The sequence below is a fragment of the Aythya marila genome (assembly GCF_965140915.1).
Source record: "Aythya marila genome assembly, chromosome: 2".
NCBI lineage: Eukaryota > Metazoa > Chordata > Aves > Anseriformes > Anatidae > Aythya > Aythya marila.
The window spans coordinates 56,064,800-56,077,819 of NC_139043.1; the positions used below are offsets into that span (position 1 = coordinate 56,064,800).

The following is a 13,020-nucleotide window of genomic DNA, read 5'->3' on the forward strand; positions in this document are numbered from 1 at the left end:
CCTTCTCCAGCATATTATTTATTTATTTATTTGTTCATTTAATTATTAATTAATTTATTATTTTTTAATTCTTTTATTCTTTTTCTTTTGCCGTCTTCCATTTGTTAAGAAGAATCTTTCATATAGATAATGCCATGAATTTCTTTGCCAGGAATAAGGAAGCTAGCTATAAATACAAGTGTCTTCAACAAAACAGTCCTGATGTAGGTTTTCTTGGTCAACAAAGCGGTTGATAGGCTCAGCTATACCTATGTATACAAGTGATGTATCTACTTGATAAAGTAACTTATGTTGGAACCATTTTTAGCTTTATTCTGATACTCTGATTTATTTTGATGTTTTATTGTAATAATTTAATCTATTTCTATCATATTTTTTTATATATATATTATCTTTTATAAAGCTCACTAAAAATGAAAAGTCTTCTTTTAAAGCAGTCTCTCCGAATAGTATCTGAACAGTAATTCTAGTCCTTATTTCTTGTTAGTGAATACAGTTTAAAACCAGATAATATTGACTGAATATTTCAGTTATGTTTGAATTCAGAAAACTATGTTGAGAAACAAGGCTGAAACTGAAAAGCCTGAAAGCTGAAAGTAGCAAATGGAAGTAACAGAAGAACTTTGAAACAGTGAAGATAAAAAAAACCTGGATAAAAGTATCTTTAATGTCAGCATTTTTAAGCAGATGAATTATGTGAGCTCTACTGATGAGTTATGCAGTTTATCAGGAAACATATCAGTTGTTGTTTTTTTTTTAAGAAAAAAAAAATTGTAATTTTATTTTGTTTATGAATTTAAATATTGTGTTCACTTCAAACTGTGAACTACAGTTTTGATATTGTTCTCTTAAAATCAAGGGAAATTGCACCTAAATAAAAGGAAGGATTTTTGTTTGTTTAAAGAAAAGATAGCATAAATTTATAAATATTCTGTTGGTTTTAGTACTGATGGATGACAATTTCACCTAAGCATGCCTTTACATCAGAACTCATTGATGCTTTCTCTTAAAACTGTCAATTAAAACAAAATAAATCAGAAAATACAAAGATAAATTGAAATAAATTCAATTTATAAAGTGTGTGACAACTGGATAATAGATTTCTTATGTCAGGGAAAAAGATTATTAACGATTGAAATATTCTGTTTCATTTTGTTTGTTTGCTTGTTTTTAACTAAACAATGTGGTTAAATGTTTTCAACTTTTAATAAGAAATGTAAAATGACAAGTATAATAAATGGGTATGAAATGTGTAATAATTATTGAGTTTTCTTGCATAGATGCGTATGAAATTTTTTCAAAGTATCAGAAATTGTTAGAAAAGAATAAAACTACATTTCAGCCTATGCTAATATTGTTTCAGAAGGATGCTTTTCCAAGGTTTACTGGGATTTGAACTGGACAAATATTTTCTCTTCATGTCTAGGGATTCTATTGGAAACATAGAAACTTCTACAGCCAAAGAGTAATTCTTTTTATCCACCTACTAACATAAATAAAACTTAAAGTACATGGAACAGATAGTCACGATTTCTCTAGGGAGTATGTGCTAGCCTGACTTGATAAAGTTTCTTTCTACAGCGAGTTAGGCCTACTCACATCCAGTATTTAATATCTGCATTATGACAGAAGATCAATCGCTCAAATCCCCCTACCTTATCTCTCAAAAATACAGTGCTATAAATATATCATTCACTGTGTCTGAAGATGTTCTAATATATATCAGGCAAACTTAGGGAAAAAATAAAAATAAAAATAGACACAATGCAAAACAAAGGGTTTTCAGTGGATTTTTCCAAATAATTGAAAGATGTATTTGACTTGAAGTCTCATAGCTCATCACCTGCAGCACTCTGTATTCACTTAATCTGTTTTACTTAATGCCCTCTAACACATTTATGCTTGTGTAAGTCTGCTTGACTTGCTGAAAGTCCCTCACGTTGGAGAAAATATGAAGATGCATTGCATAAAAATGGCTTAAGTGTTTAATAACATGTTTTTGGCATTGGCAAACTGAATATGAGTCAACAGTGTTGTCATGGCAGCCAAAATGGCCAGCCATATCCTGGGCTAGTTGGGCTAACTAGTTGAGGAAAACGATTGTCCTGCTCTGCTCTCCACAGGCATCACCTCGAGTACTGTGTGTACACCACAGTACAAGAAGGATGTAAAACTATCAGTGTCCAAAGAAGGGCAACAAAGATGGTGAAGGGACTGGAGGGTAATACATATGAGGAGCAGCTGAGGTCCCTTGGTTTGTTCAGCCCAGAGCAGAGGAGGCTGAGGGGAGGTTTCATGGCCTCCCGCAGATCACACGCAAGGAGAGAGGAGGGGCAGGCACTGAGCTCTGCTTTGTGGAGACAGTGACAGGACCTGAGGGAATGGCATCGAGCTGTGTAAGGGGAGGTTCAGATAGGATATTAGGTTCTTCATTAAGGGTCAAGCACTGGAACAGGCTCCCCAGGGAAGCTGTCATAACACCAAGACTGACGGAGTTCAAGAAGCATTTTTGACAATGCTATCAGACAAATCAGGCTTGATTTTTAGGTTGTCCTGCACAAAGACAAGAGTTGGACTTAATGATCCTTGTGGGTCCCTTTCAACTCGAGATATTCCATCCATGATTCTGTGATTCTATAAACAGCTGGCAAACTCAGTGTGAAGCTACCAAGCCTTTTAACAAGCTTGCAAAGGAAAGACTAGTAACAGGCTTCTTTCTTCCCCCTGCTACCTCCAAAATTGACACCAAATTAGCAAGAACCTTCAGCAGAAGTGAAGGCATAGTACTGTCTTCTTCCAGTTTACACACTGAATGAAATACCTACCCTAGGTTTACAGAGACATACTCAATGTCTGAACAATTTTTCTGTTGATTTGTTCCTAAAACCAAGGCTGTATACAATTAATACAATTGTTGAGTCACAGCTCACCAGCAGCACAAGAGAATTCAGATGAATTTATAACCATAGATCACCTTCAGTATGTTGGAGTCCAACAGGCTTTTCTCAGATCAGGCATTGACAACATCTTATACCAAAGTTACAAGAAGAAAAAAAAAAAAGTAAAAAAAATCCCTCACCTTAAAGAAAATCACAGAATCATCTAGGTTGAAGATCTCCAAGATCCAACCTCTGACCTAACACTAACAAGTCCTCCACTAAACCATATCACTAATCTCTACATCTAAACGTCTTTTAAAAACTTCTAGAGATGGCGACTCAACCACTTCCCTGAAATGAACAACTACCTTCCCTGACTAGTACATGTTAATTGAAAATTTTATTCTCCCTAATGTTCATTACCACTTAACAAAATATTTTGGATTTTATTTTATTTTTTACCCAAGGCATTTACTTGCTGGTATTAAATAGATATAGATAGAGGAAAACATTCACTGCTTTACAAATTGTTTGACTTCAAGCAATATCACTAAGCTTATGTAAGAGCTTGCTACATAAATGCCAACTGTTGCTATACCAATCATTATTATTTTAGGCAAGGAAATATTTTTTTCCTATAAGGATGCTTTTTATAGATGCAGTTTTAGAAAGACAGTTTCCCAAGTTCTTCAATTTTTTTAAAGCTAAAATAGCAATTAAATATTTATGTTCTATGGGAAAGAAAAAGAGAAAGAGAGAGAGAGAGAGAGAGAACAGTTCCATATTGAAATAATTAAAGCTCAATTACCTTACGCATCTGTAAACAAAAAAATAGAGACATTGCCATGGAAGAAATAGATTTATTTTTTCTTTTTTCCTTTTTAAATAAAATTGTGGATGGCAAAATCTGGTGAATACACAGAATTGAGACTGTATAAAAATTTGTTTCTTTTTCTGAATTTGGAAATTACCTGCACAATTTAAAAAATTTGTTCAGATTACTTTATTAAAGATATAATTTTAAATTAAAAAAAAAAATCTAAGCACTTTTGTGAAATGTAAGTTTTCTAGGTTCCTATTAGTTTAGAAACCTAGTTGCTTATCTAGACTTAGTAAAGCACTTGATATAGACGTATTCAGTTTTGGGCCACATGCTGTACTTTTATGTTCTTCTTAGTGCATGTAGACCTCAAAATTCAATTTGCAGTGACAAAAACCATCATTACCACAAAATTTGAAGTTGTTGTTTTTGCTCATAATTGCCATTTCAACTTATACCTTGACCGAACAATTGCCAAATCTTAACTCCAAATTTCAAGCATCATTGATATATGTAAACACATGAATTTATTTAAGGATTTTTTTTTTCATATAGTATTTACCCAATTTTACTGTGAATTTCTAAAGGATAAATCAAGTGTGTATTTCCCTTAAATTAAATTAATGTTCTTAAACATTAAAATACAGATACATTTTTCATGTATCACAAGTACTATAAACACAGGAAAACACATAGGTTCTAATCATCTTCTGTGTGTAATGGCATTCTTTTTAAAAAAAATCAAAACTATTGGGTTTTAAAATGATTTTCTTTCACATCTACCACAATCTGCAACCAGTACAAATGAACACTTATCGAACAATCTCTGTCTATTCAATGGAAAATCTGTGAAGCCATCTAAAGACCCAGTTGAAGCCATACTAAACTGTAATTATAGTAAGATAATAATATGAATTATATTCAAGAGAAAAAATATTCAGCATTGCATTGTTTTGCTGTGCAACATCATGGAGCCTAAAACTTTCTGTCATCTAATAATAAAAAAAAATGTTTACATCTGAAAAGATGAAATAGTTTACCGTTTCTGCAAGATGTTTCCCCCAACATTTGTGAATTAATAACTTATTTTGACAGCCTTAGAAATGTTTACACTAACTAAAAGAACAGCAGCAAATAATCCAATCTGAGAAAGCTTACGTGATGTCTGGCACCATTATAATTGAAGCCACAGAATCTAGGGGGTTGCTTAGTCAAGCTGAAAATTTGTTTTCTTTAATGTAATTCAGTGGTACATGAAACACACCCAGAAGATTGAAGATATTTTCCTACAGACCTTTAACATTTAGAAGAATTGTTGGACTGGACAAACACCAGTGGGACACCAAGGGTACTCATTCTCCATTAATTACACCTTGATAACAGTAGGTGCACCCTGTCAGAGGGCATTCACCCTGCAGTGAGAGAAGCATGAGGTAGATCTTAGCCACAAGACATAGCATACCATGTCATTCTTATAGGGTAGAAAAAAATGAACATTTTCCCTATTTTAGAAGATTTAGGGAAAAATCTGCAGCACACTTGCCTAATTCCCCAAAGCTCATAAAGACGGGACTACAGCTTTAAAATATGATATTGAGTAGAAACTCAACTATGGGGATATACTGCATATAACTCTGACAGCAGTTACTTTATAAAAACATTATTACGAAGAGTTAATTTTGGTTATTTCCCTTTAGCAATATTGACTCTTTAACGTAGGCAGTTTTGTATCAGAGAACCCTATCATTACCTTTGACTGAGAAAACACAAAAATTTACTAATAGCAAGACCATTTTACTTAAAAGAAAAATACAGAATGTGTCATCTTCAGCTAAACTTTAGTAGAAGAACAGAATAAATTGAAAAAAGCCTAGAAGATACTGCATCTTTAACATGTGTTTTAATCCAGACATTTAGGAAAACATGTATCAGTGAAGCCCTTGGTGCTCTAAATCAATGGCACAGAACCAAAGCCCACCGTCTGAAATCTGTAGAGTTTGTTTGGTTTTGTTTTGTTTTGTTTTTATGAGAAAAAAGCCACTTGATTTCTCAAGGGAATAAGTCATCATGGACAAATAGATCTATGGTCACTAGATCAAGAAATGCAAGAAAAGTATACATGTATGCTGGGCAAAACTATTACAAGCATCTGTTCAGGCAAAAAAACATTACAGGCAAAACTACTGTTATTAGACTGAAACTTTTATTTGTATTTACCTGAATATAACCTTCCTTTTCTTCATTAAAAAAGGATACTAGGATCTTACTTAATTTTTCTACTTTTCTAGATGTTTATGGATCCTAAGGATAATTTCTATCCTCATGTAAACTGATTGCAGACAACTATGCAATGGCCGTTCTGTGGGGGGTATGGAAACACCATTGGAAAAGCTAATAGAAAATGTTAGTTTGCTCTTTTCCACAAGAGAAGAGCCAGGCCTGACTTTAATAAACCTTACACAAAACTGCAAGTTTTTATCATATGTGGCCTTACATTTTGTTTATACATTGCACAAAAAAAAAAAAAAAAAAGTCATAAAAAAGCTTTTTCAAATGAACCAGCTACATACACCCTTCTAAAGGAAATATTGAATGAAAAAAAATGTTCAAGTGTAATTGAAAACTGTCTGAGAATACAATTGAACAATACAATTGAACAAGTTGGTGGGGCATGTATTCATAGAAAATATACTTGTTTTTCTCTGACTTTGATTTCATTGCCAGCTAACAAATGAACCTGTAAAGAACACATTGCTGTTGCCATTAACAAAGCTGTGGTGCTTGAGAGTATCTACCAGTAACCTCATTATAACTACAAATGGAAAAGTAATGGACTTTTCAGTTTGCTGTCAGTTTCAAACAGTTGATAGGAAAATATACGTGCATTGTGCCAAACTAACTAAAAGTTAAAGAATAAGAAATAAACATATATGTTAGGTTTTAAGATCTGACCTAAAAATGGTACTGCAGGCACCAGGCAGTGGCCAGACCACTCTGTGAGGCGAGGCCGGGGCTGTCCTATGCTGGCTCCAGTGGCCTCACCGCAGGGCCTGGCTGAGCCCCTCGGCCACGGGTGGGCTCCTCAGGGAGAGTGGAGCTCAGAAAGGGCCAAACGCTGCCTGGCAGTGAGGAAAGAAGTGCGATAAGCAGCCCTGTGAGCAGCCAGGGCAGGAGGTGCTCCAGGCGCCCTGCAGAGCTTGCCCTGGAGAGCCCGGGATGGAGCAGGGGAGAGGTGTGAGGAGGAAGGGGCGGCACAGAAGAACCACAATGACCATATCCCCAGACCCCCATGCTGCTCACAAGGCAGGTAGGAGTATCAGAAATCAAGAGCTGAAGTTGATTCTGGGAGAGGGAGGATAAGCGATGGTGTTGTTATAAAGATTGTCTTTGTTTCTCAATATTGGAATATATTTTAATTGGCAATAAATCAAATTAATTTTCCCCAAGGCGAGTCTGTCTTGCAATTATAAATGATGAGTGTTCTCCCCGTCATTTTTTTGTAACCCACAAGCTTTTTTTCCCTTGTTCCTGATTTAGTGACTGGGTGGGATAGCCTTGGCTATCACTACACAAAACAAGAGTGCTATTTAATACACTATTTATTTTTTGAAGAAAATATTTATTTATGCATTTAATTTTTTAAAGCAGAAGCTCATGTCACATCTTTCTGAAATATTCTTTTTAGGGAAGCAAAAAACAGCTAAAATTAAACATCGGGTTAATTTTCTGTTTTTGTTTGTTTGTTGTTTCTTTTTCTAGGAAAAGCAAAAATATTTCCAAGGACTTTCTTTCTGTTTCTATCTCAATCTTCTGATTTTAAAAAAATAAATAAATAACTTTTTTTCCAAAATGCTGTTTTTTTGTTTGTTTTTGGTTTTTTTTGTTTGTTTGTTTGTTTTTTTTCTTAATTTTAAAATAGAAGACACAAATGTTTTAAATTGGTATTTTTACCTACTATCAAAATAGGTCTATATTTATTACTGTTAACAACCAGAGGTAACAAATGGGCTGGGGTAACAAAAGTCTGTTCTCACTTTCATACAAAAATAAATGAACACGTACACAGAAACAATCACAACCACCTCTTGCTGGAGAGTGGGTAGGGGAAAGCATTGGGAACAATTCTAAAGACAGATGGCATAATTTATCTTCAACTTACTGAACTCAACTATTTAAAGACTACCATGGAACTAAGAAAGTATGGGTAATAAAAAGTATCAATTTTCATGACTCTTAAGAAAAAAAGAATCCCCTCCATGTCAAAAAGCTAGAAAATATCTTAACAATGAAGCAAACTTTCAAATAGAGCACGTATTCAAATAAATCTTTAAAAGTTCAACAGTTCAATTCCCTCACTCTCCATAGTTTAACTGTGACTATTCAGCCATGCACCTTTAATATCAGAGAGAATATCAAGCTATGCTTGTACCTGTTGAACTGCAATGATGTTGTCTAAAAATCAAACACATAGACCTAAATATGTATACATCTACCCAGTATAAAAATACTGAAATTTTGGAGAAATAGGGGGAAAAAAAGGTTGGATGCTTAGAACTCCTAACTGTTCCATCCACTGTCATAAACAAAGCTATTAAGCTCACATGGACCTCTGCTAAACAGTTTTGTCAATTCTCTGATTTTACCCAAAATTAAAAGCAATTTTACTTCCAGTAATTTAATAAAATTGCTACAACTCTGAGAACATGATTGCACAAAATATACACTTCAAAATTGTTCTTCCTATTTAATATTTTTATGCAGTTGCACCATTTAGATGGTCAAAGAAGTCTGCCTGGACAACTTAATTGCGCTTTTATTATGAGTAATGAAATATCATGAGAGGAGGTAGGGAATTGTTTACATGGATTTGGGGACCAAATCAGTATCCTTACCATTTAGGTGAATATTAGGCATGAAAAGTGTGACAGAAGAAATATGTACACATACACATATGGAAATATATTTCATACAGCATAAAGTGTTCCGATAGCAATCATGTCACTTCAATAGACCTTTTTTCATGTGTTTTAGTATTTTATTTTGTTTTGTTTTTAAATGTAATGCCAATGAAACAAAATGTCCAGTGTCCAGCTATTCAATCTGGCCAAGTGAAAATTGATCAAATTCCACACAAGTGAAATAACAGTGGCTTTTTTTACCTGCTTCAAATATTCCCTTTGATGTGTAGATGCAATAGATAATTCTGAAGAGGATGGAGCTCTTGTTAGGTATGTAGGGCAACCACATGAGAGAATAAAGGGGACATGGGTAGTTAGAATCAACAGCATGAAATCAAGAAAAGGAGATTTCAAGTATTACAGAAAATTTCCTAACAATGAGTACAGCTGAACGTGGAATTAACTGCCAAGGGAAAAAACGGCTTAGGTCACTGCAGGCAGATAGGATTAACTAGTCCAAGACCTGTTCAATCCATAATTTTTAGCACTTCAGTACTCCCAAAACATTTGCAAGAATTGATTATTTGAAACCCTCATGGCTTAACCCTCAACAGCATCTCCTAACCTTATTTTTGCTCTTGTAAATTTTTACATGACCAAGGTTTTTTTTCACTGTACTATCTGGATAGTGAATGTTTTCTATACAAAATTATTATTTCATAAACCTCTGTGGTCTGTGTTTGTTATTTTTCCTTCTTTTCCCTCAGTCCCTAAAAAAAATCAGTCATCCAGCATAAAACTGAAACAATAACATTTGACACAGCACACTACAAATAGTATAGCTAACAACTGAAATGAACAGATTTGCTAACAGAGCTCAAACGACATTTGTTCACTTTCACTGCTTCATAAGTGCAAACAGATCTGGTCAATGAATGGAAAAAGCTCAGTTTGCAAACATTCATAGAGCTTTATTGTTCCTGCTCTCTATTTACCTTATGTATATTATTTGCATGACTTTCTGCTGTCTCCAAGTGATTTTTTCCAAGTATATCCTACACCTCAGATGCAAACCATTTGGAATTTGCAAATTCTTACTGTCAGACATACAGCTTTGTCTAAAAGATTCAGGCAATGAGTTTAGATGCAGAAAATCTACAACCAAGCTGTATGAAAAAAAGCCCAAGATATCAGTGAGTACATTCCACTCACACCACAGGATTTCAGCACCCAGGTTATGAGGATAAGGTTAAAAAGTGCAGCCAAAGACTATGCAATGCTATTTCCATTTTGTAAGCATTGGAGATTAAAGGAACTATTAATTAGTTCTTTTAATCCTTCATTGCCATCAGTGATCTTGCAGGAGCTTACTATGATATTCAAAATTGTTAGTAAAATGTACTATATTTTAGTTGCCAGAGCCTCCAGATGCCATGACTTTTCAATTTGTCAGCATTCATAAACTGGACATGATGGAAGATATATGCCACATCCTTTTGCTCTCTATCTCCAAAAGAGAATGAATGAAAATCTGCCACCAGTTTTGCCTTAACTGGTTGGATACTTTGCCTTTGGTTATATTGCTTTCTTCCTTATAATTTGCGTTTTGAAAAATTATGTCACTGCAAGCATAAAGACTCTTTTCCACTTTTGAGTGTCTTAAGTAGCTTCTTTTACAATGAAACCTAAAACTCCCAATGACTAAAATATGTTTTTATGTCATATAATAATTTGTTTGATGTTGTTATCCAAGCTTGTTTTTCTCATGCAACTCTTCCATGAACATATCCAATAAGCAAGTTGTTTACTCACTGTTTTTTTTATTATAATTTTTATTATTATTAATTAGGCAGTCAGTTTTTCCCTATGGAGAATTAAAAATCTTTTTCAAATTTGATGTCACCATTTAGTCACAGAGATAGACATAAGGTTCATTCTGAATCTTGTAGAGGGAGACTCATGCTTTATTCTAATCATAGGACTAAAAACTTTGCTATATGACACATATACATGCAACAATGGAGTTTTTACACAGTTTGCTCCAAATGATGCATTTGAAGACAAATCTGGAACTCTTACACATTGCTACATTGTTCTGATAGTCATACCAAGGCGCTGTCTTCCTCTCTTTTAATACAGTGAGGTTTATTTTTTTCTTTTCAATTGCTCTGCTACCTACTGATACTGAATTTCAGGGACATCCTAACTGCTTCCTGCATCTAAAATCCATACAACATTCTAGGAGAGCTTTTTGAAACAAAAGTCCCTAAAAATATATAATATAAATTATTATTATTATTGTTATTTTTTAAAAAATTAAATCACTGGTAATGCCAACAGACTAACACTACTCTCTGAGCAAAACTACAAAGTTATGTTTGGCTACCTCAGTTCAACTGTGAATGCACATTTTATCAATATCTTTGTAGTCCCACACATTGTTTCCTTGGCAGAAGCTTTTTGTTCTCCTCCAAAAATATACAGTCTGTCAACCAAGCAACTTTTCATCAAATGACTGAAATCATTTTGTCAACAAGCTATGTTTTGCTTTTTCTCACATTTACTTTAAGTCTCTAAAAGCATCTTGTTATGTATCTACAATACTTTGTCTATCTATTTAATAAAGAAATACTTTTACCTGTAAATATTTCAGCAAAAATCATGAGTTTTATTGCTTTATTCAACTATTTAAAGGCATTTTTTTCTGTTAAAAACTGTCATATTTCAAAACAAACTAAATGTTGACTTCTTGCATTAAATACCTAAATTTGCATTTGAAGTAGATACACTTACAAGTAAATATTCATCACGCTGCAAAAATTAACTATGCTACAGTGTTGGCTCTGCTTAAAGCAGCCTGTAAAACATTTTAGCAATGTGATAATAAACATTTATTAGGAGCCATGCAAACAGTGCTACCTAAAACTTCAGAAGCTTAGTGTCTTTTCAAGTAAGAAACATTGGAATAATGTACGGTTCTGCAGATAACAAATATACTGTTGTTTGTTTGTTTTTATAAATGTATCTAACATCCATGAGGGCCCTCAGCACAGTGCTACAAACACCACAAGTTTGATTTGATTTCTTAGCTATTGCTCAGAAGTTATTTGCAGTTTCATACATTAAAAAAAAAAAAAAAAAGGGGGGGGGGGTAAATCATTGCAAGGAAATAGAAAAAATATTCTTTGTGGTTCCCATTGGTGTTTAATGAAAGAATATAGCCTTTAGACTATCTATCCTAATCAAATCAACAACCGTGTAAGGGAAACAAGCTGCTGTAAGGAACTGGGGGAGCTGCTGTTTGACATTAGTAGAGTAAATTTAGAGAAGCCTTAGGCCACAGTATGAGCTGCCCATAAGCTCCCCATAACCTGAAACTGGCATGTAGTGGTGATTGAGTGACAGAAAGCAGCATTGTGGGGGAGCTTGAGTGGTTCTGATGGCAAAGGGGTGATGTGCTGACCAAGGGGGTTGCCAGACGAAATCCTGCCCCAACAGAAAACAGCCTGCCTCACAACAAACCGCCAATCTGAAGGAATGTAACTTGTATGTGTCAAGAACTGATTGGACTGTAGCGGTCAAAATGAAGATTGTACGAGTATAAGAACCCAGGGAAAGTTTTGGGCTGAGCTTCTCCTTGGAGGATCACAGCTTGAGCTGCTATGTGGGCACCATTAAATTTTGCTGCTTTAAATAAAAGTTGACTCTGGATTCCTGTGGAAACCCTCTCTGCTTGGGGAAACAACGGATCTAACAGACTGAAATCACAAAACATTTTGCTAGTTAATTAGCACAATTGCTAGTTAGGATGGCAAAGGTCTCCAATATTTCTTAAATCATCCAGTGAAGACAATGGATGAGACTTCAAGAAACTTTTTTTGTTTGTTTGATTGTTTTTGATTTTGTTGTGTTTTTTTTGTTGTTTTTTTTTTTTTTTAAAGCAAATCTCAAATACCTCCTTACAGCTAAAATACCTACAAGCAGGATACTGCATTAAAATTAAATACAAATAGGACATCAGACACTTATGTTTTTGCAAGCCTGTAGACTTTCTTCAGGTACCGGCAGGATCAAATTGTAGGAATGACATTTAGAAACTTCTCTTGCTTCTCTTAAAACATAATCAGTTTTGCTCTTAACCATTTGTACCACTCCTCATTTGGATTTCAAAGGAAATTCTGAAGTCATATACTAATATACATATACTAATGAATGGAAAAGTCTCTGAAAAACATGTCATATATTTAGACAATCTGAGATACTTCGATAGAATTCTTATTTGCTTTATTTTTATCTTTAGCACCAAGCAATGAATTATTTCTTGTTTCCCAGCTGTTCCCCTTAGGACCCAACATGAGATTTGTCTGAACACTGTCATTTCTTCAATGGAACTGTTCAAGGTTATATAATAGTCTTCTGCAAA

General features: G+C 34.2%; 1 protein-coding gene across 1 annotated transcript in view; it reads right to left on the bottom strand.

The window, feature by feature from the left end:
• Positions 1–13,020, bottom strand: part of CNTNAP2 (contactin associated protein 2) — a gene marked incomplete at both ends in the record, with an annotated part of 1,134,939 nt that overhangs the window by 639,262 nt on the left and 482,657 nt on the right. The gene's annotated exons all lie outside the window — the stretch shown is intronic.